The sequence below is a fragment of the Sapajus apella genome, unplaced genomic scaffold (genome assembly GCF_009761245.1).
Source record: "Sapajus apella isolate SASKATOON/1434 unplaced genomic scaffold, GSC_monkey_1.0 scaffold191, whole genome shotgun sequence".
NCBI classification, from domain to species: Eukaryota; Metazoa; Chordata; class Mammalia; order Primates; family Cebidae; genus Sapajus; species Sapajus apella.
In genome coordinates, this window is record NW_022437131.1 from 21,519 (window position 1) to 36,129 (window position 14,611).

Here is a 14,611-nt window from a genome sequence, read left to right on the forward strand (position 1 = left end):
TTTGGAAATTCTAAGGATTTTAGGAGTCGTATGCCAGGAAACAGGATTGAAGAGCAAGGATATATTTCCTCTTTTTATTTCATTTTTTTTAGTTTTTATTTTTTCTATAATTTTGGGATTTTTGAATTTTTTTGTTTTTTATTTTACTTTAAGTTCTGGGGTATATGTGCAGATCTTGCAGGATTGTTACATAGGTATACACATGCCATGGTGGTTTGCTGCCTCCATTCCCCCGTCACGTACATTAGGTATTTCTCCTAAGGTTATCCCTGCCCAATCTGCCCACCCCCTGCTATCCCTCCCCTAGCCCCCCACCCCCCACAGTATCAAATATACCATGTGAGTTTTCATTTTATAATATTCTGTAGTAACTATGCCATTGTCATAGAGATAAAACGGTCTTTTTAAAAAGAATTTTAATCTACAAACATTGAATCTAGGAATATTGAAATTTGATGTATGTAATTCTCAGATAGTTCAAGGAAAAATATCATGTGTATGCATAGAGAGAGGGCACACTTGAGTAATAAAACAAATGGGGAGAAACGTTAATAATAGGTGAAATTGGGTAAAAGGCACATGGGTGTTCTTCAAGCTTTATTTATGCTTGCAACATTTTTATATGTTTGAAATTATTTCTAAATAAGTTAAAATGAAGAAAGGGACATGGATGGACACAGTGACATAAATGGAAATCAATCACGTACTTGGGAGATAAATGCATCTGCATCTTTTTCCTTTTATTATGCAGACCCTGTGTTCGCACTTACTTGACTCCACAAGTCGAGTACTGTCCAAACAAATCCAGATCTGCAGATGTGGAAATTCATCTTCAGCTCTCCTGGAACAGCCATTTACTGCCAACCTTGGTGGCAAATGCTCTCTGACATCATAACTCCAACAACTGTGTCTTTAATTTCTGTGGCGTTCAGTGAGAAGTTCTCACTGCTAAATCTACAACCAGATAAGACAAATAAAGGATAAATTTGGTTCGGTAAGGAGATGCAAGTGGAGAGCATTATTAAAATATCTATAGGGGAAAATTATAACCCATGTCATCTTGGAAATCCTTAAAAATCTCAGGTGAAGTTTCTTCACCTCTCTGATCCTCAGTATCCTTATATGCAATATGATTGTCCTGAAGGATAACATGAGAAAAAGTACAGAAAGTGCTTAGCACCTGGTATATAAGTTGCTCCATAAGTTATATTAGTGATTTTTTTAATGAGATAATTGGAATAAAGGCAAGATAGGAACTAAATTGTTGTAAATGCTGTAATTGGTCTAATGAGCTGGGTCATCTGCAGAATGCATTTTAGACTGCTTGTTTGGAAGACAGCAAAGAAGAGTTTTCATGGGCTTTGGAGTTTGACATCCCTGGCCTGAAGTCCCAGTGCCTCCACTTACAAGTTGTAAAACTTTACAAAAGCTACTTAATGTCCCTGAAATTCAGTTTCCCTTTCAGCAAAATGGGATACACTGTCTGTCTCAACAGGGTTGCTGAGAAGCTTAAATGAGGTAACAGAAAGTTCCTGGCACAAAGGAGGCAGGCAGCCAAGGGCAGCTATTATTGTTTCATCTGAAAGCTTTATCTTCAAACCTTCAAGCTTTTAAGGTTTATTTATTGAAATTAGAAAATGTGGTCTCACTAAAGCCATCAACTGGATCACACTCATACACATGAGGCCAGAGATGGGATGTCCTGTATCCATCTGGAGCCATGCTGCAAATACTCCCCGCATCCCTGCACAGAGTCCCTCGCTTTGTTCCAGTAGCCCAGCCCTGACACCTTTACACAATCCATTTCCTGTCATTACTTTTGTCAGAGCTCTGAGATCTATTCTTGGTCTTATGTGATTCTACCCCTACCAAGTCCAGCAGCAAATACCTAATTTGGTGATGAAGCCAATTTAAACACTGAACAGGAGTCTTCTGGGAGGCGAGAGTCAGATGTCACCGGCCAGGGGAGCAGAAGCAAAAGTCTGAAGGAAACCTAAGAGCTACTGCCAGCATCACCCCTGAGTGTGCCAGGTGAGCAACCTGCCTTCTCCATACATCCACACTTTCCACCCTCCACCACTACTACCCCACTGTTCCATTCACAGGCCATGATCCTGAGACGGAAGGTGATTCATCTCCAAATTTGCATTGTTTACTCCAAGGAACTCTCGATCTTGGTGATGTAAATAAGAGGGCGGAAAAGAGAAAGTGAAGTACCTTGGCAGGCTGAAGAAGAAGCTAACAGCAGCCAAAGGGTATCAGACTGTTTAGTTGTTTCTAAGCATCAGAAGTCAAGAACAAGCCCCACAAGAGCCTCCTAGACACACTGTACATAAAGGAAGTAATACCTGCTCTCTAAGCCAGAGAAAAGTGGAGCAGTTTTCCAGCCACTGCCTTCATGGTCATTCACTTTGGACAGCCCTGCATGCCGTTTCCATGGAGTTGCTCCTTCTCTGGGGCCAGTGATGCCAAATCCAGCAAAGGAGAAGTCCCCTGAAGAGCTCACAGAAGGGCAACCTAGCAACCTGTCCTTGAGCCGGGAAATGAAAGAGCTATATCAGTGACAGACAGCTGTGGTTTGGGGGTTAGGTTAAATGGGATTTTATTTCTCATACTTCTTCTTCAAGCATGACTTGAAGAAGGAAGGCCTTATGACAAACCCATTTGAAAATCTGCAGAACTGGGGACTCAGAAAAATGTACGGAGGCCAGATTCTTTGCATACAATTCTAGGAAGGACCTCGGGTAGGAGCCTGTGCTCTGGAGTTACATGTCATGACAGACATGCCATGGACAAATACACCAACAGCAGGCCCATTTACTTATAACCTTCAACATCACAGGTGGTGTTTAGAACAGTGGTTCACGAATCTCCCTACACCTCAGAATCAACTACAGAACTAGTTAAAACTACAAATCACACTCTTCACCCCTAGTCCTAGTATATTAAAATCCCCCAGGGGGAAGGCCCGGGAATCTGCATTTATTACAAGCTCTCCAAAATGACTCTGAGGCAGCCCACCTTGTACTCATATTTTGATGAATAGCATGGGTTCTGGATTCAGAGACTAGATCCAAATTTTGGCTTCACCTTGTAACTTCAGACAAATCATTTTACCTCTCTGAGCCTTGCCTCCTTTGGGTTTGCAAAGGGCTGTAGAAATCATGTTGCTTTTATCAAACGGGCAGCTTGTTGTGTTTAAAACAAAAAAAAGTATTAACAAAAAACGAAAGAAAGAAAAGTGCCAAGAAGAGCTTCCACTTCTGTACAATGGGCACCATAAAGGCTGCCTCCATTTGCCCTCAGCCCTCTCCCCACTACCTCCTCACCTTCTCCCTCACCACTATCATCACACTGAGACTGCTATTGAGATGGTTTGAGATTACCTGTGCAAAAATGCTCTCCAGGCAGCGCTGCAGGGCAAAGAATTAGCATCTAGAGGGCAACAGAGGAGTGCTAAGTTGGATGCTTAACTCAGGGCAAGATACAGGGCAAGACTCGTAACCTCTCTCCCTTTGGCTCAGTTTCTTCATCTGTGAAAAGGAAATAACAGTCCTTGCTCACTAATTCTGTGCAATCCCAAGTTGGTCCTCCCATCCTGGCTTTGGTTTTTCCCCACTAACCCTTAATCTGACAGAATAGAGGAGTGTTGGCAAGGGGCAGTCTTTGAAGTCAGACATGTTGACTTGGGTGTGAGCTCTTAGCTCTGCACTTCCTAACTGTGCTGTCTGGGTGCTTCAGTCCTTTCCTGTTAAATGGGCACATTGCTACCTCCTTCACACAGCTGCTGAGAAGAAGATGTCCTTGCAGGCGCATCTGCACACAGAAAGCACACAGGAAACGCTCTTTCCCCACTTCCCCCTATACAAAGCTGAGGAACTCTCATTGTTCACTTGGTTTCTGTCCCACCTCGTGTTTAAGGCATCCGGTCTCAAAGCCCGGATGAGCGCCAAGGTGGAAGGGGATGGGGAGAAGGGAAGCGACGGGGTAGCAGCAAACTCACGGTGAAAGGGAAATGGGCCCGGTCCGTGCGTCCGACCTGCACTTGCCGCTGCGCCGGCTCCCGCGCCTGTCTGCAGCAGCCCCCGCCCGCCGGCTCCCAGCTCGCTACTCTAGCCAGCAGTAGCTTCGGGCCGGAGGCTGCGCGAGGAGACCTTCCCTTCGCCCCACTGATTGGCCGCGCCGCCCGGCTCGTCACGCTCTCACGCTCTTTTGTTTCAATGGGCAGAGACTGAAAGTAACCGCGGCTGCCCGGAGGGCCGAACTGGAGGCTGGGCGCAGCCGTGGCTGCCTTGGGAACCGCGCTGCCTCGACTCGGCTACCCCTCGCTGGGCGGTCCTGCGAAAGACTCGCTGGGGCGGGCAGCCCCGGGTCGTTTAGCGGCCGAGGAGGCGCCAGAGATCCTGTTCCCCTGCAGAGCTACGGGGACCGGAAGGCGTTGAAACAGAGCTGTCGACGCGGGAGCACAGGCTGCCCACCAGTGAAGCGCAGGTAAAGAAAGAGCGCGCGATTGCCCTGCGCGGTGAGGGGTCGGGGAAGCGCCGCCCCTGTTTGGAGACTCGGCAACTGCGAGGCAGGGCATGGAGCACTCCCATGGCCTGGTTGCGCTGAGGAAGGAGTTGTGGTTCACCTGGGTAGGATTTAGGATTTGCCTGGATTGAGGTGGGCGGCGGTGTTGTTGGGGGTCGGAGGTGGGGAGGGTGGTGTTTGGGGAGGTGGCAAGGGGCGGGAGGGGATGATCGGAAGCTGTCTTGAACCCGTTGTTCATCTCCTCATCTCTTCCTGGGAAGGAATATGGGGAAGGGGGGGGAGATTGTCCAATTTCTAGTCTCTCTCCCTGTCAGATCACCAAAGCCGAATCCGAACTTGAATTCTGTGCGGCTGATTGCACAGAGCTGGTAGGCGGACTGTTTCTCCGAGGAAATGTAAGGGGGTCGGGGGGAGGGGGGGCGGCAGGAGGCACTTTGGCTTCTGTTTAGAAGAGGGGAGAGGGAATTTCCTGCCTGGTGACAGTGGAGGCGGTGGAGGGGAAGTATCAGGTTTTCGGATGAGGCTGCTTCCAATCCTTCGTTTTCTTCCTTTGTGGCCCAGTCTTGAGGCCCTGAGGACTGGGATCTGCGACCCCCAGTGAACAAAAGTCGGCCGTACCCCAGAGGCTAATTTTCTCGTGGCAGGCACCTGTTGAGAGGCTGCAAGTAAAATAAAGGCGAACGCTAGTTTCTGAGCTCACGTAAGAATCTGAGAAATAACAGGGGAAACGTTGACAAGGGGGTGTGATTGAGACCTGAGGCCATGAGGTTAATGGGTTATTATTACCTCCTGGGGGAGGTAATAAAGTGGAGGGGCAGGTGGTTTTTGGCATCTTGACAACTTTTCATGAATTATTTCACTGAGAACTAAACATTGTCAACTCTAATATATCTATAGTGCAAGTTGCATCAAGGACAGTAATTATTTTCATTTAATAATTTTCTATTTAATACCTTTACTATATGGTCATTTTTGTCTCTTATATTCCTAGATTTTCCTTTATAAGGATTAGTCAGATCAACATTGTGTCTCTAACAATGTCTATTAGCTTTTTCACTCTCGTTATATCTAGAGAACTTCATGGAATAAACCAGATGTGTGTGTGTGTGTGTGTGTGTGTGTGTGTGTGTGTGTAAAATTACTCAACATTCAAGTAGTCTTGAAAAAAAGATGGGTAGGAGTCACCTTGTATCCCTTCATCAGTCACCAGTGTTCTCTTAAAATAATGGAAGAAGCAAGAGATATTCCCACCTACAACTCAGGATTCCTGTGTCCTATGGGTTCAAATGTGTCCTTCCCCTCCAACACCACCAAATACATCTAATGAACTCCTGACTTCTTGCCCCTCTTCTACATGAAGATGGGTTCTTTACTGGGGTACTTAAGTGAAATTACATTCATTAGGGTGGGCTCTACCCAAAATGGCTAGCGTGCATTGTGCCTATCAAAAGGGGAGATTCAAACACAGAGGTGTGCGGACAGGGAAGAAAATGTGAAGTGGCGTATGGAAAAGTGGGCCATCTACAAGCCAAGGAAATATCCCTGGAAGAGATCCTTCCCTCTTACTGCTCAGAAGGAACCAACCCAGCTGACAGTTTGATTTGGACTTCCAGCCTCCAGAACTGTGAACAATTAATTTCTGCTGTTTAAGCCACAAGATCTGTGGTATATTGTCAGGATAACAGAGCAAACAATAGGAATTCTGTTGCTAAGCAGTGGAGTGATCTGATAGCCAACACCTGAAAGAGTGAGCGGCTTTGGAACTAGGTTATGGATAGAGGCTGGAAGCATTTTGACGTGCATGACACAAGAAGCATAGAGTGCCTTTAGGAGACAGCTGGGGGAAATATGGATGCCAAATGCAATTCAAGTGAGGGTTAAGAAAATAATTATTTGATGTAAAGAAAGGATCTCTGACTTAGAGAATACATGTATCATGGTCATCAATATATTGCTAGAACTATGACTGTTAATGGTGCTTGTGGTGAGTTTTCAGATGGAAACTAGGAAGATGTTATTGGAAGCTTAAGGAAAGGTGATCCTAGTCTTACCGTGGCCAAAAATTGGGCTATATTGTGTTCTTGGGCTTTATTGTGTTTCTTGAGGAAAGAAGAAATTGTAACTGTTGAACTTGCACATGCAGTTGACTTCTAGTGTTTGGGCTCAGAGCACAATGCCCCAAAATGAAGGCCCAGTAGTAGTGTCAGATGTAGAGGGCTTTCTCTGATGTTCTGGGTCCTCCTGTCTCTCAGTCCCATTCTGCCCTAGGAGCTAACTGTACAGAGCAGAATCCCTCTTCCCCAAGGAGGGTCCTAGAAACCAGAAGCCCTTTTTTCTAAAGATAGTCACAAAACCTAAAAATAATTTTCTAATTTTTCTTCCACCTTTTTTGTGTAAAAGTGGCCATAAAGAAATGACCTACCCTACCTTGTTTGACTGCAAGTCACAAGACCCCCATTACAGAAAGGGTCCTGCCCCATACCCAGGAGGGAGAAATGTGTGTTCAGAGAGACCAAGCACAGTCTAGCTAGACAGGCCCTACCAGATTGGCATTAGATCATAGCCTTTTTGTCCCATCATACTTCTACAGGGCTACCCACACTTTGTTGAACATAAGCATACAAACAATTTCCCCTGCATATTTCTGCTTTTGTTCTGAAGGCTGCCATGTATATACGTTAAATAAATTTGTATGTGTTTTCTCCTGCTAATCTGCCTTTCATGAGTTGATTTCTCAGCAAACCTTCACACAGTTTGGTATAGCGAGCAGGGTCACCAAAGCCACTCCACTCTTCTGGAACCTCCAGTTAAGGGAATGCAGGAACCTGACAAGCTGGCAAAACGGTAAGAATTTCTTACCAATCAGACTCTCAGTTTCTCTCTCTGTACAACCCAGTCAGGCAAATGGTACAAAACAAATCTCTCTGTTTGTCTCCTCTACAAGGTATTATGCCTGGCAGAAAAAAGACTTTTGTGTGTCTAATCTGGCTGTAGAAACTCTGTTACACCTTATACTACTTTGTGGTGTGAATATTCATATTTTCGGATCCCTTTCCTGCCAGAAGCAGTGTATTCCTTCATCTTTGTATTTCTGTGTTGTTCATAGAGGGTTATAGGATAAAGTTCCCTCTCGTCTTGATCTGTGTTCTTGAGAGCTTTATTTGTGAACAAGAGGAAGCACTCCCTCTTGCTCTCCACCATCCATGACAAGTGATTTTTGGGTCACAGCGGTAGGCGTCTGGTCTAACAAATCTCTTCGCTGGGAAGAGAAGAGATCTTATTTTGTTTAGAATATGCCAAGCTCTTGGCAGAGTTTGTCATTAGAAGTCCCATCCTTAAGGGGCTTTTGTCATCTCAAACTTTATTGGCTAGGGCAAGGATCACCAACCCATAATCCAGGGACCGGCACAGGTCCGTGGCCTGTTAGGAATCGGGCCGTACAGCAGGAGGTGTGCGTCAGTGAGCAACAGAAGCTTCATCTATATTTGGAGCCACTCCCCATTACTGGCATTACCGTCTGAGCTCCACCTCCTGTTAGGTCAGCAGCATTAGAGTGTCATAGGAGAGAGAACTCTATGGTGAACTGCACATGCAAGGGATCTTCAGTTGCACACTCATGGAAATCTAATTCCTGATGACATGTCACCCTCTCCCATTAGTCTCAGATGGGATCGTCTAGTTGCAAGAAAACAAACTCAGGGCTTCCACTGATTCTACATTATGGTTAGTCGTATAATTATTTCAATATATATTACAATGTGAAAATAATAGAAATAAAGTACACAATTAATGTAATGTGCTTGAATCATCCCAATACCATCCCCATAATGCCAGTCCATGGAAAAATTGTCTTCCAAGAAACTGCCAGAAAGGTTGGGGACCACTGGTCTAGCTAGTGAGTGCTGGCAAACTGCAATCCTGGGAGTCATTTGTTATCTTAGCCTATGTAGGAGAACAGGAGTAGTCTTTGGGATTACTTCTTCTTTGAGAAGGCTATTGCATCCAGTTGCTATTGAAGTTTAGTACACTGTTGAGAATTCTAATTGTCAATGGCCAAAAGATCGATCCTTTAAATTAGCCACCTAAATTTTGTTAAAAGAATTTTAGAGATTTCTTATTCTAACCAATTGATAGAAAAGTTAAATGTGTAAAAAGACACATAATAGTGTAACAGCTAGCCTTAAAACTCTTCTTGGCAAAATAACCAAAAATCTGACCTGAACAAAGTTAAACTCCTATATCTGCTCAAACTGCCCCTGTGGGAATAACAACAAAGGCCACTCCACCTTTTGGCCTTTAAGTTCAAATTCTGTGCTTTCACCCTGACGCCATGGGTTACATTCCTTGTCAGGAAACCATTCCCTCTCGGTTTAATGTTTGTGTGACTTTTGGGGAGTACTGATTTCTTATGGACACTTATCCCTTCCTTGAATAAGTTTTGATTTCCTGTCTTCTTCCATTTGCGGTGGGAGCTCATGAGGCCCTTTGGCCATTTTTTTGAAAATGTAAATCTCAAAGATTGTTAATGGCATGTGTGAATATTTGGTATCCCTTACGTTACCTAAAATGCCTAGAAAAGAAAAGATGCTACTGACCTCAAACAAAAGCCCAACACCACGTTTGAAGATGAAATGCTACTGTCATTCCTATAAGGGTCAGGAAGGTGACAAAAAAGCTTTCTATCAGTGGTATGATTTCAAAGTCTTTATGAATATTTGGCATTGGACTTTTAAAACGGCTTAATCACTGAAAAGGGGGCTAAGTGTTTTCAACTGATCTGATTGTCTTGCAAATGATTACATAACTAGAACAGTTTTTCTCAGGACAACTTTACACTTCTAAAAACTAGGAGGAACCCTAAAATCTTTTCTGTAATTTACATATGCCAATACTCACTTCAAAATTATTAGAACAGAAATTTTGATTAATTTATTTTAAAATCCACTTTAAAGTAATACTTAAAAACCCATCACATAATGTTAACATAAATTACAAACGCATATGAAAAATATTTTTTCTAAAGCAATAGAGTGGTGATCGACTTTGTTTTAGATCATTGAAAATCCCCTAAACCTCTTACCTAGGAAAAGTCAGCTGGATTCGCTCCTGGACATGATCTGTTGACACATCACACACAATGAAAGTTGGGGAAATCCCACCATATACTCCAGAGAGCATGAGAACAAGAAAGGAAAAAAATGAGTAACATGAAAAAATGCCCATAAATGAGAACCTAGAAAAATAACTAATAAAAATGACTATTTAGGAAACTGAATAAATGGCCCACAACTGTGGAAAATCCACCACATTCTCTTGGAGGAAACTGTGCTCTATATATATGAGAGCTGACAATGTTTGGTTCACAAAAAAGAATGCATGAAAAATGGGCAGGACACCATACGCCACATGAGACCTGCCCCCACCCCCAGCTCCAAATTGGAAGGATGCCAACCACCCCCACACCCTCCAGCTGGTCCCCCCATTCCCCTTGGCAGGCTACAGGTCCTTCAGGCCAAGTGCCCTAGCTCTGAAAAGAGCCTTTGGATTTCTGTGGTGCTTAGACACTCCTGAGGCACTTGCTCCTGGTGTAGCGGAGGGTGCTCTGCACATGGTCCTGGCTCCTGTGAGGGCTTCCGTGCTGCCTCAAATATAGCAGATAAGATCAAACAGGAAGAGGACAAGTGTAATGATAACCCAAGAGATGTCCTGACTTTGTAACAACCCTCTCTAGAGAGAACTAACACTCTCTAGTGATAGCTAAGTCACTAAAATCACTGCCCTTCATGATGTGCCCACATCAGCTGCATTGGGGATCACACTTCAACATGATTTTGGATGGGTAAAAAACAAATCATATCCAAACCATAGCATCCTGGGTCACCTCCTTACACTTTTGGCTAGTGACTGTGGCTCAAAGACTGTAATTCCATCATTGGCTGAGCCATTGAGACAGGAGTGTGAACAAAAGTTCCCTGAAAAGGAATTTGGAGGAAAGAACCCTTATTGTGCCAGTGAACACTTGGCAATCCCAGGAGAGGATGCCTTGGGTGTGAAACCAATTGCATTGAAGGGAGTGGTAGGGTTTAATAGTGAACGTTCCCTCCGAACTTCCTAATAAAGCACATTTATGCAAACAAAGGATTGAAATTGCCAAGTTCTGATTGGCTGGCACAGCTGAGCCCTGATTGGTCAATGCCGCTGAGCCCTGATTGATTGATAGAGCCTAGCTCTAATTGAATGGTTCTGGTGTGCTCTGGCAAAGCCTCAAAGTCAAAAAAGTGCTTGTCCAGTTATATTACAGGGACTCAGGGAGAAAAGGGCATATTTAAGCCTCCATGTTCACACACTATCTGTAAGCTTTGGGGAAAGTATAAGAACAAGCCAGACATGAATTATGAGGCTAGGGGATGAGCTTTGAGATCCTACTACCATAGGGAATTTTTTGCAAAGGCTGAAAGACAGAGGCTTCTATATCACTGCAAGGATATGCCCTCAAACAGAGTGGTCATGGATGATGACAAATGCCAGACCTGTAATGAAGGCTCAGCAGGAGCTTCTGATGCAAGTCATTAGAATGAATGTCACTGTCTGCAGAAAGTGTCCTGAAAGCAGCAACTTCTGTCCATGCTGGAAATAACTCATCTTCTATAAACTGCTCCAGAGCAGAGAAAATTGTAGCTGGAGTTGTGAATATTGTTCACAACTGGTCACCATGCTTCCTCCAGGTCTCCTACTACTACCAAATCTGTATCAGCAACAGTAACAGCTCCAAGGACAGTATTTGGGGCAATGCAAGTACCTGCTGTCATGACATCAGAAAATTTCAACTATGGCAGTTGAATCAGTTAATGAAGGTGCATCATTAAAAACCACCTCTAATCTAACAGCAGCAGCATCACCAAATGTAATAATTAAGGCACATCCTACTGGGATGCCAGCTTCTACTGCAAATGGAGACAAAATCATCATCCAGCCTGCCAAACTCATTACCATCCTAGCTACACATTCCAGTCTGCACACTGAAAACAGCAGACAAAGCCAAGTCTGACTAAATCATTAACATTGTTGGAAACCCCCTGGCTGTGAGAACACTTACCACTGTTTCAATAGTGTATGATACACCTGTAATGATATTATCACTGCCTACTCAACAGGCATCTGGCCAGACTCTTCCTGGAGTTATCAGTGCCATCATAAAAGGTTAAATCAGAAGCGGTGGAAAACCAGCAGAAACATGATGCGGAAACTGCAGCTCGTAGAAGAGAAACCAGCAGATGAAATAAGACAGTGACCCAAGTAGTGGTTGTCAGTGAGCCTTCTGCTATTGTCCTTCAAGTAACTAACTATAAGAACAGAAGGAATAGTGACATGTGAGAAATAAAATGACAGCCCCACCATGGACTTCAGACTATGAGTGGTAGTACTGACATAAGCACTTGCAAGGGAAGTCATCAAGAAAAGCCAAAGAAGACTTTAAAACATTTTAATACATATAAGAAAACAATCAAACTTACTGGAAATAAACTCCCTATCCCATGTATCAGTGGGAAATGAACTAAACGCATTGAGATGCTGACAGAAATCTCCCTTTTACAGTAGGAAAACTGAACCTGTCAATAAGAAAAAGGATTGAAAGGGACCAGGCAGCACACTACTATCTCAAGTTATGCTAAGATTTGGAACACTGACATTCTGCAAGAGGTCATACAGTTTTCAGTGGGGAGGGGTTGGGATGGGTGATCTCATTGTTACATACGGCAACTTTTGATGCATTTTATATGCATATTAGCAATTATTACTGTGTTCTCATACTACTCACTTAACTTGTGCTATGTGAAGACTGCTAATACAGGTTTTTTTTTTTTAAATCTCTACAAAGACTTTATTTTTAGTAATGTAATTCTATGATCTTACCACTAGATTCAAAATTAAAGTGGGCTTATGGATATTGCTTTGTTAATTTGGTGATGATTGGGACCTTCAAAGATGTTTTATTTAGGTTTCTTGTTAGAAAATCTAGAATGCACCATGATTTTAAGCTCCTTGTTAATTCTGTGAGTAATTAGTTGTCAAAAATGAAAATATTCATGAATGACCAGAATATAGAATACAGGAAACCCAGTGAAAAACTAAAAGAAAAAATAAATGAACAGCAGAGTTCTGTAGGAGTTGTATGCCAGTGCTACCTTATCTGATTTTCCTCATCATTCACCAAGAAGAACAGCGGAACTTCACAACCAAGGGGCTGCAGTTGGTGATGGTAACCTAGCGAATGACCTCAGTATCATTCAGGATCCAGTTCCATCATCTCAAAGCTGAGGTTGGGGTAATGCACTTCTCCATGCAGGTCCAGGCTGTCTATCTAAGGGTTTTACACATACTTAATTGCTAGAATTTCTTCTGCCACCCAGTTGTTCAGACCGTTTCTATAGGAAGGTTCAAACTTGATCAGAAGGTTTTTTTCTTCATCAATTTCCAGTTTTATAGGCCACAAAGATAATGGGGGAAATTACCAACTTTTGTACTATGCATTTCCACCCAATACACGTATTTTAGAATGGATCCAAAAATTTCAGAAAGAGGAAAGCAAAAAAAAAAAAAAGAAAGAAAGAGAAAAGAAAAGAGAAAGAAAAAGAAAAAATCCACTTCAAATGAAAAAATATATATCATATACACCTTAAGTTCATGTAAACCAAAGGCCTTAGACTAATTTTCAGAGTTTTTTTTTCTTGAAATGAGCTAATGGCTTGTTTGTGTAAAGCTTTTTCATTAAAACAAAAAAAAAATTTAAATCTTGTACATAACACAGTATTGTTGTAGAATTCACATGTAACATTTTATATGGTAGTTAAAGTCAATTAGCTCCCTAATTGTGGACAAATTAACAGATCATTCCTGTCCTTTTGCTATATCTGTGCCACCCATGTAGCCCTGGCATCTGTGCAGACACATCAGCTTCCGTTATACAGTCACTTGGAAGTTCAAGCTCAGCATGAGTTTTTGCCAGGTAGCTGGAGTTTTCTTTCTTTTCTTTTTTACTTAGTTGAAGTTTAGGAGGGAAAGTACCAGTGTTCAGATTTGAACTACCATAGTTTGTATTTTCAAAAAACTATTTGAAGTATATTGTGTTTCAATTGGCTTTTGTTTCAAAGTGTATCCAAGTAGGATTCTTGAAATATAGAAATGAAATTTGTAAATAAATGAATGGCTGGTAAGTTTCCAAACTTAAGGAGAGAAATTATTCACTAAACTTAGGAAGCACACCTGGACACATCATAGTAAAGCTACAGAATAATGATAAACAAAGATTATAATAGCATAAAATAGATACATTCATTGACTATAAAGGAGTACAAAATAGACAACAGACATCTATACATCCACAAATGGAGGCCAATAACAACTGCTGAGAGAAAATAGCTGACATGTTAGAGTTGCATTTCTAGCCAAACATCATTTAAGAAGTAAGCTGTGACAGACATGCAGGTGGACTGCCCCAAACCGCCTTCAAGGACATATTTGTCACTTCAGCTGCTAAGACAGCAGTCAGCTGCCAGTCATCAGCCATCAGTTCCTCCAGGTATGATCCGAGCTTCAGTAGATGCCTTTCCCAAGGTCATGCACTTGCAAAGAGGGACCACATTCAAGGACTGATCCAGGAGGAGGCGAAAATGGCTGGTTTGTTCTGCCCAAGCTGGAATAACTCTGATTGGCCATTTTACCTTCAAAGCTCCCCTTGGGATCCGAAGAAGCTTTGGTTGGGCCTGGAGTGTAGATGCCCTTCACTCCGTGCCCACTCCTGCCTCCCTCCCATCCATTCATCAGGGGTTAATTCTAAGTACATGTCATGCACACTAAAATCCATCTCACAGTCTACTTCCTGTAGATCCCGATCTGAAAAATACATTTCTAAATAGAAAAGTAGCAGCATTTACACCAGTGGACTTCACCTTCAAAGAATGCAGGAAGAACATATTTTAGGCAGATGGTAAGTGATCACAGAAATATAATCTAATATACAAGAAGGAATGATAATGGGCTACATTAACAAGCATGAGTAACAAAAAGTTAGAGAATTACT

At 42.7% G+C, this 14,611-nt stretch overlaps 1 protein-coding gene and 1 long non-coding RNA gene across 3 annotated transcripts in view; one reads left to right on the plus strand and one right to left on the minus strand.

Moving 5' to 3' along the window:
* Nucleotides 1-725: 725 nt before the first annotated feature.
* On the minus strand, nucleotides 726-4,113 carry LOC116543629. Its single transcript, XR_004265658.1, has 3 exons — nucleotides 4,004-4,113; nucleotides 2,349-2,530; nucleotides 726-954 (listed from the first exon to the last, which is right to left on the minus strand). It is a non-coding gene; the product is annotated as an uncharacterized LOC116543629 (long non-coding RNA).
* A 266-nt stretch (nucleotides 4,114-4,379) lies between these two features.
* Nucleotides 4,380-14,611, plus strand: part of RAB9B (RAB9B, member RAS oncogene family) — a 69,631-nt gene continuing 59,399 nt past the window's right edge. For both annotated transcript variants that reach the window (XM_032269337.1, XM_032269338.1), the window contains exon 1: nucleotides 4,380-4,491. The gene's annotated coding sequence lies outside the window, so the exon portion shown is untranslated. The remainder of the gene's footprint in view (nucleotides 4,492-14,611) is intronic.